The sequence below is a fragment of the Triturus cristatus genome, chromosome 3_2, assembly GCF_964204655.1.
Source record: "Triturus cristatus chromosome 3_2, aTriCri1.1, whole genome shotgun sequence".
NCBI lineage: Eukaryota > Metazoa > Chordata > Amphibia > Caudata > Salamandridae > Triturus > Triturus cristatus.
In genome coordinates this window covers 813,166,083-813,180,054 of record NC_140584.1, presented here as the reverse complement: position 1 = coordinate 813,180,054, position 13,972 = coordinate 813,166,083, and positions in this window count along the sequence as shown.

Here is a 13,972-nt window from a genome sequence, read left to right as displayed (position 1 = left end):
GGATCGGGTGGAACCCGCTCTACAGAGCCCTTCTGACCCAAAACAGAACGTTACCCCCTCCCTAGGGTCTTTTTACACCCAAATAACCACATATATACGTACCACCTAAGGACAGGGAATTCCTATTATATATATATATATATATCAAGACCTCACAGCCTCACAATCTCAGCAACCACAGTCTCGCGGCCTTAGGCAGACCCAGAATCTCCTACCCATTCGGCAGCGACACACACACACGATCTCGCGACCTCAGTCAGGTCCAGAATCTCCTACCCATTCGGCAGCGACACACACGATCTCGCGACCTCAGTCAGGTCCAGAATCTCCTACCCATTCGGCAGCGACACACAAAGTCTCGCGACCTGGGTCAGGTCCAGAATCTCCTACCCATCCGGTAGCAACACACAAAGTCTCGCGACCTGGGTCAGGTCCAGAATCTCCTACCCATTCGGTAGCAACACACAAAGTCTCGCGACCTGGGTCAGGTCCAGAATCTCCTACCCATTCGGCAGCGACACACTCACGATCTCGCGGCCTCAGTCAGACCCAGAATCTCCTACCCATCCGGTAGCAACACACAAAGTCTCGCGACCTGGGTCAGGTCCAGAATCTCCTACCCATTCGGCAGCGACACACTCACGATCTCGCGGCCTCAGTCAGACCCAGAATCTCCTACCTACACGGCAGCCTTAGCACGAGCTCATCCTATTAGTACACGACAGGGGAATTGGGACTATATATCAGATCACACAAAGACTATTAGTTGAGCACAACCTGTTCTCTAGTTCGAGGGGCTTGTTTTCCCCCTCATCCAGTTACCACTTACCTGACCAGGATTAACCTCTGTTCATTTTAAGGCAACTCTGACTAAAGAATAGGCTATCCTCCTATACAAAAGTACACAACACATGCTAACGTACAATAAGCTAAATACTTTATTTAAATGCCACATGCACATTTGCAGAATACATTATATATATAGACAACCTGCAAGGAAGGTGAAAGGTTAAGTTGTATACTCTAAAGAAAAAGGGGTCGACTTCACCTTTATGGTACGTAGCCCGTGCTCAATGGTCATCTAGGTTCCCTTCTCGTCTATGCCTCGGCTTAGCCTGGAAGTCACCCCTCTGCAGTTGTGGGTCTGCTCCCTTCTCCCTCTCCGAGTCACTGGAACCTCGTCCTTATCGGCTACTCTCTCCTCTTTGGATTCAAGTTCATCATCAGTCTTCCCTGGAATAAGTAATAGCTCTTCTGCTAACGGCCAGATGCCGCCTATGGTCTAGAAGCAAGTGCCCTTATCTCACTCAGACTTTCACTAATATAGAAGTGCATTCCCTCATGGAAATTTCCAGCTCGAAACCTGCCGCCCACCAAATTCCTGTACCTCCCCGTACCAAGGACACTTTCCCAGCCGGCCGGCCTGATGTAGTGTCTTCGGCATGAAGAAAAATACAATCCTTCGATAAGGGCCGGCCTGAACCGGTTCTCTCCAAGCGAATAACACCTCATAACTAAAACATCCCCCTCCCTCTGGAAAGGTCCCGGGCTGCCGGAGCAGAAAGAAAGATGGAGTCTCTCCCGTTTGAGGCCTACCAGGCCTGAATTCAACACAGCTCCATGAAACAACCTCACTATAGGGCAAATTATCCTCAAGGCTAACGAATCTATTCCCTAGGCTATGTATATAGGCCCTGAGCTAAGGGTAGGAGCACGGGATGGTGTCACAAGTGTCTAATAGATAGGCCCTACTCACTACTCCAGTCCTTAGACTCGGATGGAAAGAGACTGAAGTCATATGGATTGCTCTGCAACACCGGAAGGCCGGGAAAATCGAGCAGTACAGATCCACATCTAAGACCCAGTTAGTGTCTCCTCCTAGTATGATGGAAATTTGGGGCCAGCTCACTAATCTAGGTGAAAGAGTGTCAAACACATGCCACCGATCAGAATTCGGAACATAGAGGGTCCCAAGTGCTATATCTAAACCATTCGGCTTACCCTAGACACAAACATATCACCCTTCCTTCTCTGTTTGTACCCTTGTGGCTATAAAAATATCTGATCCAAATCAAATTTCCCTTGGCGTGTAACATAAACTTGTTCTCTCCATCAACATTTTGAATGTTACTTCAGTTTTAGTTAAATATGCATCCCTTCGTTTCGGAAGGCTTTGAATCTTGTATCTCTTAGCAACCTATACCTCTAACATTTCATGGAAGGAATATGTTGTCATTAAGCAGGGACATTCTAACTCCAGACTAATGAGGCTATCGCCGTTCTCAAGCCTGCCACCCCCCTGCCTTACAGTGGCCTCTTTCTTGGTCATGCAAACAGTCCCATTGTTAGCTCACCCCACAATGTCATTCAAGGCCATATCTAAATACAGCATTACTTAGTATTTTGTCCAGCCAATTAAAGTTTCAGCCATTCTGTTTAGCTCAAAGGAGAGGGCAGATCAGTCCTCATGTCTCAAGCAGTTGCAGTGTTACAGTGGGCATTTCAGTCTCTTCACTTCTTGAAGCTCTATCTCTTGAGATGGAAGTGACTGATGACTTCGTACCATTCCCAAACTATCCTCACCAGTGGTTCTCCATCAGCCTCGACATGATGTTTCATGGGGTATTGAGAAGTCCATATTCCGGCCTTCACATGCTTCACGTCCTGCGTTGTTGCTTTGGACGCTGTTATTCTTCTCCATCTTTAGAGGATAGTGAAGTGAAGACTTACAATTTGGATAGAAATAGCAAAATGTATGGAAGCCCTGCTTCACGCAAGGCTTTTTTAACGTCTGTGAAGGAGGCCCTTTTATATTGAACAGCAGCACTGTAGTCCAGAAAGAGTAAGCCCGTTTGATTTTTGAGACTGAACGGGCCTGCCAATGTGGCTTTCTGAAGGATCGTGATCCTGTCTCCAAAATGAAAGAGTCTGACCACCACCACCGCGGAGAAACACCCGGCAGTAGTCTTCTGGATGCACTCTGTGACCGATATTCTGAGTGAAGGATCTCTAGCCCAATGTGGGCTACCTCTTCAATATATATTTTTCCAGAAATGACAGCACATCCGTCCAGTAGCCCCACCAATCTGATGCTGCCTCTGCTTCAGCTCTATATTTACGGACCTGCAGTCTCTCCATGTATTCATCAATCTGTTTCATCACTGTCTCTGATGTGTGCGTAGTTCCCCAATGGCGTCCTCTGCAGGCTTGACCCTTTCAGTTGAATTGTGCAGATCTTCCCATAGTAGACCCATGCCCGCGGCCACCGTGTCGATCTTAGCCTCTAGCACCTCTCTGGTGAGCTCAATGGGGGACTGTATTTTGTCTGGTTTACCTAGTGGGGTGCTCGCCAGCCAGTTCATTTCAACACCTTGACTCTGGGCTGTCGACAGGATGTCTGGTGCCTCTGTGCCACGAGAGCCTGTCCTAATTTTGGTGGCTCTCTGGTCTCCTTTGTACACCCCATCTTCTCCTTAGTTGAGCCATAGGAGTCTCACCACTCTGTTTCACTCTTTAAGCAGGGTAGCCATAGTTGGCTGTTTACGGGCTTCAAGTATGCTATTGTAGCGTCTTGCTCAGCCCAAGTGCATGCAGATTAATTACACCAGACAGGAGCTGCTGTCAGGCATTACTTTATTCCTCAGCATACAATCAAACACTGTGCATTTCATCGTATGTTCCATTAAGCACCCCTAACACCTACCCGAATATTACTTACTTCCTGTACAGAGTCTGCCCAGAACCACAAGTGTCCTAGAGTGCATAATATCAATATGCTACAGCGTCCCCTTTGTTAAATAAAAAGGTGTCAGACATCAGTAAAAATCACGGGGCTTATTTACAAGCCCCTTGCGCCACACGTTCGTCACTTTTCCCCATGTTAAAAATGATGCAAAAGTGGCGCAAGGGGTTTGTAAATAAGCAGAATTACCGGAGGGAGCGAGTGATGCAGTGACTACTGTGTTTAGGAGGAGAGGACTTCCCTGCCGAGTGTGATGTTGTTACGACCCAGTGCTGGCTGTGGAGAGGAGCGGTCATCTCTCCCTGCAGACGCTGCATGGGCAGACGAGGAATCAGGAGCCGCTCAACCCGAAGTCGGCCTGGGTGAGCGGAATAGGCCACTAAGAGGCGAGTGAGACACGAGAAGAAATCAGCCCAGGGCGCCTTTTCTCTTTTGAAAATTGACAGTACCCGCCCTGCTGAAAGACCGAGAATGAGCAACAGCGAGGGTCTGAAGCCACTCCCTTCGCTACGCTGCGGGTGCACTGTCGCAAGGCCTGCGGCCAATGCAACACGTCAAACCTGTGCCGTGAGTGAGCGGGGGGTGGGAGGTCAAAGAGACTTGCCCCACAATTAATGGAGAATATTGCGTCCGCCCATGGCCCACAGTGAAAGCCTCCATTGTGACACTGCTCCTTTTACATCTTTACATGTACTGGGTTCCTAGAGACGGTAGTCTCTCCTTCTTTGCTACTGCCTGACCCAAGAGAGACTAACTGAACTGCAGCATATACTGTTTTGCACGTTGACTGGTGAGACCCTTGGTGTGTAAAAGATTGGGATTGGGGGGAGCGGCGCTTGCTTCTTGAGAAAATCAACAGGCCGCATGGAGTCACCCACTGGCAGGTGGTGGCGAGTATCTCCGTGGCCCCTGAGTTTTCCCATTCGCCCCTCTTTTTGTCCACCACGCCTATCTCAGCACCATGATGGGCAGAAAAGGAATACGAGGCTCCCACCAGACAAAATTAGATAAATAGGTGCTTCCGAAGGGCCCTGACACATTAGACAGGTCTCAAGAACAGCCCCAACTCACAGGGCCATCAACAAATGAAGAAACACCCTTAACACTTCACGATCTAATGGCAACGATTCAGGGAGTGCGTACTGCTCTTGAACTTCTAATTGACTCAAGCATGACTGAGGTGTCTATGCTGAGAATACCTCAGTGACATGAACACAAGAGTCAAGGAGGAAGAGGTCTCAACAGTTGCTTTACACCGAGACACTGAAGCCCTCAAGGCCCAAGTTAGTGAGTTGCAAGCTACAAGTAAAAAGAAAATTGAGGCCCGTCTGGAGGATTATGAAGGTAGATCTTGACGCAATAATGTCAGTTTATTAGGGGTCTCAAAATGGGCAGAGGGCTAGCAGTAGACCTATTTGTTGAAGACTTTATCCTTAGGGAACTACAACCTTGTGACCTCTCTAAATATTTTTCAGTGGAGCGACCCCACCGTGTTCCAGGCAGACACCCCAAACCGGGGTCCCCCCCTCGTACCATTATTGCTCATGTATTGAATTTCTGAGACCGAAATGTTATACTCCAGGAGGCTCACAGTGCTCCCCCAGCAATCTATGAGAACGCGATAATTACTTTCTTCCCCAATTTCAAGAGCCTTGAGGGACAAACCAGTCAAAAACTCAATGATTTTTCCAGCAAAATTGCGAGTAGAGTCTGAGGGACAGACTAGGTTCTTCTCAACTCCTGAGGAAACATGGGAATGGGTTGAGGGGTGACGAACGGTGGAAGGCAACAGCTCCATACCCGGCAGAGGTTGGTGTGGACAGCATCCCAAGAGTACAGCTGGACAGACAGAGAAGGAATCAAATAGTGATGGGAAAGAATCGCCACACCAACAAGTTCCTTGACCGACTATACCTCTCCTCTGGATGACAGTTTTTGCTCTTGAATGCTGTGAACTCAGTTGAAGTCCTCAAGACCCTGTTCATTGTTATTTACCTATATATATCCTTTGGAACTACGTTATCTATTCAGCAATGTAATACTCGCATACTGAGGGATGCTACTGCAAAGCAGGGCTTGTATGAATCACTGTCCCCTAGCTTACACTTGCCATGTACAGTGGGCCACTGGTAACATCATGCTCCTCAGATGGGGAGCAGTGGGTGAAATCTTGGGCGGACCATGCTTTCCTTAATGTTAATGTTTTTTTAGGTGGGTTGGGACGACAGGCACTCTGCAGAGTTGGGGGGGATGGGCAGTTCTGGGACCATCCCCCCAGGGCGGCAGGGGGTCAGAATCATTTTGGGGCTGGGAGGAGGTGGGTGGGTGGTTAGTTCAGATTGTTCTATTCTTTTCCTTCATTTGTCTATTTGGCACCAGTTTTTCGCTTTCACCACATTAATTGACCATGGGGCAGTATATGAGTGTAATTCGCTCTTATTTGAGTCACCTTGTGAGGCTATCATAGTAAACATTGAATAGGATTGGATGTTTCGGCCACACTTCAGCACGGAAACAGCGCTTCTGGAAGTAGTGGAATATGTTCGAGGCACATTTGACAAGGGGACAAGACCATCCTATTATGCTGGATTTATCCGCAGCCTTTGATACTGTTCCTCATCAAAGGATGCTTGAACCTCTTCAGGCAATGGGGATTAGGAACACTGCTCTGAACTGGCTTTCCTCTTTTTTGGACAACAGAAGCCAAGAAGTTTGGCTGCCTTCTTTCTCATGCAAAGCTCGCACACTGACGGTGGGTGTTCCTCAGGGCTCATCGCTGAGCTCTTCTTTGTCTAATGTCTGTCTTGCTCCCCTAGCGGCACTGTGTCGGAGGAATGGTCGGAAATGAAAGCTAGGAGGCCGTATAGGTTGAGCAATAGTGATAAAGGTTTTATTGTTACCCTCAGTATAGGATGGCGGTTAGTATGAAACGGTTAATACACCGTGGGAGTCTTAAGTTCAATGTACAGTCCGTCAATAATATAGGAAAGTTGATTTGCTGTTTGAGAGCAAAGATCGTCCGCCTTTGGCGTCTTGGATTCTTCCTCGCTGGTGGTGGTTCCCCAGGATACTCAAAAGGGAAGACAAGAAACAAAGTGGCGGTAAGTTCCAAGGTCTCGAGCACTCTTATCTCTATGGTACCCTTCACCAAACCTGGTGCATACAGTGCTTTACAGCCGAAAATGACGGTATGATACGTGAGGGAGGGGGCGTGCAGGGTTTTGAAGGGGGTCGTAAGAAAGAAGAGGTAAAGAAGACCAGCTTTCTTTAATCAGACATGGGAGGGTAGGAGTAGGGTTGGTTCTATTTACCGCTATCAGGGTAAGTAAGTTTACGACCTTAGTCGCTCCACGGCACAAAGGAAACTCAAGGCCCAATAAACAAAAGTGAAAAGAAAACCCATAGACGAGAAACACGCAAAAGTACGTACAGATCACAAAGCAAAGTCAAAACTTGACTGTTCTGCAGCTAGCAAACGTCCGCCCTGGCCCAAACGTCAGTTCCCTTCCTCCCACCTGGGTTTCCCTGTTTCCTTCTACTCACCGCCAATGCCGTAACTCTCCTGAGTGACGGCGGCAAACTCATGTCTCCCGGGGGTATCCACCAGTCCTCGCTCCACGTCTCTGGCTCCTCTTCGGCGGCGGCGTGGTCTGTCCTTGGGCTTCCCGTTTCCTGTTCTCCTGGGTCTCTCGGCATCCAGGGTTCTTCCCGCTTTTCCTCCTTCGCGTCTTCGGATGCACCGTCTCCGTCCTCGACTGCTTCCGCTTTCACCCCGTTCTCTCGCGAGAGGTTCCTTTTCCACGCCTCTCCCAGCTCTGATTGGTCTTCCCCGTAGATGATCTCCGTGTTGTCCTGTAGAGGAGAGGGTTTGAGGAAATCATTAACCCTGTGGATGCCAGACCCTTTTTCCTCCATAGGCAAGGGTCGAGCACCAGGGTATGCAATACTCTGTTCCCATCCGGGCTTTTCCTAACACACTAGCAGAGTCAATGGGTGCAAAAGTAATTTCATATGCAGATGACACCCAACTCCTCTTCTCCAATGGGAAGGGAGAGGAGCTAGATAAGGAGACCATCACAAACTGCCTCTCCAAGGTGTTTCAGTGGTTGGCCTTGCACCAACTAAAATGCAACCCGGATAAGAACGAGATCATGTTCTTTGGTGCATCTTCCCCTAACCTTTGGAGATCTTGCTGGCAGAAGGAGGCCCCGCAGCCGGGCCCTCAACAGAGTTCTGTAAGGAATATAGGCATAATAGTGCCCTCGCCTTTCAACCTCAGATTCAAGCTGGGAAGCTCCTGCTTTGGGATACTTCAGATGCTGACAAATTTCTTCCACTTCTGTCAGAGTCTGCTAGGAAAACGGTAATCCAAGCACTAATAACCTTGAGATTGGGCTGTGGTAATCCCCTTTATCTTGATTTCCCAGAGTAACTTCTGCACAGACTTCAGGTGGTACAAAATTCAGCAGCTCATCCCCCTAGATCTCACATGACTGCTCATTTGGAGGCTCCTCACTGGCTCCTAATGAGAAAGAGGATACAATTTAAGGCCATGGTTTTAATGCATAAAGCCCCGTATGGTTCAGGAGCCAGCTATCTGAGAGAGAGGATCCATGACTACATTTCTGCCTGCACCTTGCGTTTCTCATCGGAACACCTGCCTTAAGTCTATTAAATCTGCCGGCTTAGAACAGGCGGCAGATCATTCTCTTATTTAGGGCCGTTCAACTGGAACAAGCTCCTGAGGGAATTGCGCCCAAAACGGGACCTTCCTGTTTTTAAACAGAAACTGAAAACCTGGCTTTTCACACAATCTGTATAAGTTTCATAAGTTGATGCCATCCGTCTCGAGCGCCGGGACACTCCTTGGAGTAGCTGTGCACTGTATACATTTTCATAACTTAATATAACATGTTGAGTACAGATGACACTTACAGTGACTACTTTAGAGATGATAGATGCTTGTCCTGGAATGTAAATGGGATAGAATCAAGCGTGGAGTTGTACTTCAATATATCAAAAGACACTCCCCGATGTACTTTTTCTACAAGAAACGCATTTCATGGGTAATGCTTGTAGGGCGATGAACCATTGGGGATACAAGATGGTGGTTCATGCTGGGTTCATTTCTGGCACCAGGGGTACAGGAATACTCCTTAAGAAGCAATTTTCCCTTACTATTAACCAAACTTAGTTTGATCAATAAGGTAGATATGCAGCCCTTTCCAGGACATGAGAAGACAAAACGATCAATCTTTTGTCAATGTACGTCCGACCAAGAATGCATAGCGTTACCTTTGCAGACCTGGGTAAACTTCTACTTGAATTGCCTATGGGAGAACTTCTCATGGTGGGAGATTTCAATATGACTCTTTGTGATAATAAAGATCACCACCATATAACTAGAGTGGTGTTCATTGTCTGGAGAGCTGCACTCCAACATGTACAATGCAAAGACCAGACTTACACACCAAAAACCTCTTTGGAATGGCACCTGGCTGGGGAGGTGGCAATGTTTGTGGTTTTCGACCTTGGGATCTTATTGATATTACACCCCTTTGCATAGCTTTCTCTAGCCCGGCTGTGTCAAGCAACATCTGCATGTCCTCATTGTGGAATTAATGCTGCAGACTTTTATCATATAGTGTGTCTTCTCCAGTGGTTTATCAGTAGTGGACTAAGGTGATCCAGGATTTGTCGGATGTCCTTGGGTGGGAAGTCTCTCTCTCTCAGCCTTACTGATTCGCCTTGGGGTGTTTGAGGGCTCTGAAGGCACGAGGGCTAAAAGAGCGTTCCTGGGCACGGCCCTTCTAGTCACGAAACGAGATATTGCTACACGATGGTTGTCCCCTACTCCCCCAACTCTATTGAGATGGAGATGGGGTGTGGGTTGGTGTGCACAACAGGAACGCATAGTCTTTGAGGCCAGGGGTTGCCCCCAGAAACATGGGCTGGTTTGGGGAAAATGGTTGGGCCAATTTATTTGAGCCTGTTAGTGCTATGTATTCCTGGTCATTACTTTTGCTTTATGTGATGTTCTGCTTGAGTGCTACTGCCTTGTTCGGTCATGACACTGTATCCTGTACTGTGTGGTATGTGTGCCATGTGTTCATATCTGCCACTTTTGATGGCTTTAACTTAAATAAAACCTGTTTAGCAAAAGAAAAGATTTCCACACCCACAGACAAGAGATACCTTCCCGCTCCCATTTGGTGGACTTCCTCAGATTCAAGCTGGCAAGCTCCTGCTTTGGGATACTTCAGATGCTGAAAAATTTCTTCCACTTCTGTCAGAGTCTGCTAGGAAAACGGCAATCCAAGCACTAATAACCTTGAGATTGGACTGTGGTAATCCCCTTTATCTTGATTTCCCAGAGCAACTTCTGCACAGACTTCAGGTGGTACAAAATTCAGCAGCTCAGCCCCCTAGATCTCACATGACTGCTCATTTGGAGGCTCCTCGCTGGCTCCTAATGAGAAAGAGGATACAATTTAAGGCCATGGTTTTAATGCATAAAGCCCCGTATGGTTCAGGAGCCAGCTATCTGAGAGAGAGGATCCATGACTACATTCCTGCCTGCACCTTGCGTTTCTCATCGGAACACCTCCCTTAAGTCTATTAAATCTGCCGGCTTAGAACAGGCGGCAGATCATTCTCTTATTTAGGGCCGTTCAACTGGAACAAGCTCCTGAGGGAATTGCGCCCAAAACGGGACCTTCCTGTTTTAAAAAAGAAACTGAAAACCTGGCTTTTCACACAATCTGTATAAGTTTCATAAGTTGATGCCATCCGTCTCGAGCGCAGGGACACTCCTTGGAGTCGCTGTGCACTGTATACATTTTCATAACATAATATAACATGTTGAGTACAGATGACACTTACAGTGACTACTTCAGAGATGATAGATGCTTGTCCTGGAATGTAAATGGGATAGAATCAAGCGTGGAGTTGTACTTCAATATATCAAAAGACACTCCCCGATGTACTTTTTCTACAAGAAACGCATTTCATGGGTAATGCTTGTAGGGCGATGAACCATTGGGGATACAAGATGGTGGTTCATGCTGGGTTCACTTCTGGCACCCGGGGTACAGGAATACTCCTTAAGAAGCAATTTTCCCTTACTATTAACCAAACTTAGTTTGATCAATAAGGTAGATATGCAGCCCTTTCCAGGACATGGGAAGACAAAACGATCAATCTTTTGTCAATGTACGTCCGACCAAGAATGCATAGCGTTACCTTTGCAGACCTGGGTAAACTTCTACTTGAATTGCCTATGGGAGAACTTCTCATGGGGGGAGATTTCAATATGACTCTTGTGATAATAAAGATCACCACCATATAACTAGAGTGGTGTTCATTGTCTGGAGAGCTGCACTCTAACATGTACAATGCAAAGACCAGACTTACACACCAAAAACCTCTTTGGAACGGCACCTGGCTGGGGAGGTGGCAATGTTTGTGGTTTTTGACCTTGGGATCTTATTGATATTACACCCCTTTGCATAGCTTTCTCTAGCCCGGCTGTGTCAAGCAACCTCTGCATGTCCTCATTGTGGAATTAATGCTGCAGACTTTTATCATATGGTGTGTCTTCTCCAGTGGTTTATCAGTAGTGGACTAAGGTGACCCAGGATTTGTCGGATGTCCTTTGGTGGGAAGTCTCTCTCTCTCAGCCTTACTGATTCGCCTTGGGGTGTTTGAGGGCTCTGAAGGCACGAGGGCTAAAAGAGCGTTCCTTGGCACGGCCCTTCTAGTCACGAAACGAGATATTGCTACACGATGGTTGTCCCCTACTACCCCAACTCTATCGAGATGGAGATGGGGTGTGGGTTGGTGTGCACAACAGGAACGCATAGTCTTTGAGGCCAGGGGTTGCCCCCAGAAACATGGGCTGGTTTGGGGAAAATGGTTGGGCCAATTTATTTGAGCCTGTTAGTGCTATGTATTCCTGGTCATTACTTTTGCTTTATGTGATGTTCTGCTTGAGTGCTACTGCCTTGTTCGCTCATGACACTGTATCCTGTACTGTGTGGTATGTGTGCCATGTGTTCATATCTGCCATTTTTGATGGCTTTAACTTAAATAAAACCTGTTTAGCAAAAAAAAAGATTGCCACACCCACAGACAAGAGATGCCTTCCTGCTCCCATTTGGTGGACTTCCTCTTTACCCTTGGGTTAGCTGATGTTTGGAGGACACATAACCCCATGGCACAAATGTATACCTTCCTTTCAGGTGCCCATGGTAGCCTTTCTTGAATTGACTTTCTCTTTCCATTGGCCAGCAGCGTGCCTTCACTTTCTAAATGTACGCTACATGGTGAAAGGGATATTGTGTGCGGGTCGTATTCGTACTTGTAACGTTTTCTCCAGAGACCCGCCAGCGCCGTCCGAGGCTCGGGTTTGGCTGGTCCAGCTCGCAGTGGGCAGTGGTGGTCATGGACGCAAAATCTTTAATTTTCTAATCGCCGTGAGGGGAACGGCTGTTTACCTCTATTTGCCCACCTGCATTTGCATCTTCATCTGCCTGCCGTGAGGGGAACGGCATTGAAACTGCCGCAATTCCGCTAGCCCGGACTCCAAATCCCAGGGGCACAGCGCTTCCAGCGCGACGGACGCCATCAGAGGGCGCAGGAAGCCCTCATAAGCTGCGAGCGCCTCCCACAGCGCGGGACGCGAAATCTTTAATTTCCTAATCGCCGTGAGGGGAACGGCTGTTTACCTCCATTTGCCCACCTGCATTTGCATCTTCATCTGCCTGCCGTGAGGGGAACGGCATTGAAACTGCCGCAATTCCGCTAGCCCGGACTCCAAATCCCAGGGGGCACAGTGCTTCCAGCGCGACGGACGGCATCAGAGGGCGCAGGAAGCCCTCATAAGCTGCGAGCGCCTCCCGCATCGCGGGACGCGAAATCTTTAATTTCCTAATCGCTGTGAGGGGAACGACTGTTTACCTCCATTCGCCCACCTGCATTTGCATCTTCATCTGCCTGCCGTGAGGGCAACGGATTTGAAACTGCCGCAATTCCGCTAGCCCGGACTCCAAATCCCAGGGGGCACAGCGCTTCCAGCGCGACGGACGCCATCAGAGGGCGCAGGAAGCCCTCATAAGCTGCGAGCGCCTCCCGCAGTGCGGGACGCGAAATCTTTAATTTCCTAATCGCCGTGAGGGGAACGGCTGTTTACCTCCATTTGCCCACCTGCATTTGCATCTTCATATGCCTGCCGTGAGGGGAACGGCATTGAAACTGCCGCAATTCCGCTAGCCCGGACTCCAAATCCCAGGGGGCACAGCGCTTCCAGCGCGATGGACGCCATCAGAGGGCGCAGGAAGCCCTCATAAGATGCGAGCGCCTCCCGCAGCGCGGGACGCGCGCGGGCTCGTCCGGGCAAAGCCCGGGCCAAGGACGGGCCCGTCCTTGCCCGTCACTGACAGGAACAGGCAGAGCTGGGCCACCCCCTCAACATTGACACTCAGCTTGTGCTTATAAGGTACTGTTGTGCTCTGTAGCTCCTAGGGCAAATGTAATAGTGTACTGCCTGTGTCGTATTAATACTGGGTCTTCCCTCCTGCCGATATAGCAGGTTATTGTGTAGCTCGCTTTGTTTCCCTGTCTCTCTGTATTTTTGCTATCGCCTGGAGGCGGCTAAAATTTCGTTGCTGGACCTTGGTGTGCTTTCTTTGAGATGACAGGGAAAGGGAAGCGCACAGGAGGGGGAGGGACAGTATCTGGTACCTTGGACCAGTTCATAACCAGAGCCGTTTCGGTTTTGGAGCACGTAATTGCTATTACTGAGCAGCGCCTTTCTACCGAGCCTATGTATGCTAGACGCTCATCTATTGGGTCACTAGCATTAGCAAAATCCCCTATTAGGTTAGTAGGGCAGGGTACTAGTGATTTGGCTCAGCAGGGGGACGTTGTGGGTAGCCCTATTGCTATACAGGACAGTGGTAAGATCATGGAGGCCCCCGGTGAAGTTGTCTCTATAATTGACGGTTCTCCAAAGCCTGATGTAGCCTACCCCCAGACAAGGGCCAGTAAAAAAGCTACAAGATCTTCCAACTTGAAGAGGAAAAGAGATGGTGTTGCTCAAGGGGGAAGGCAGTCGAAAATTCCCAATGTTTCGAAAAATGTATCCAGCATGTTGGGTGATATACCGGCTGATGATCGTTTGTTTCTGGGCGAGGCAAATAAATGCCCCTCTGACCAGTCTCAAATAGGAGA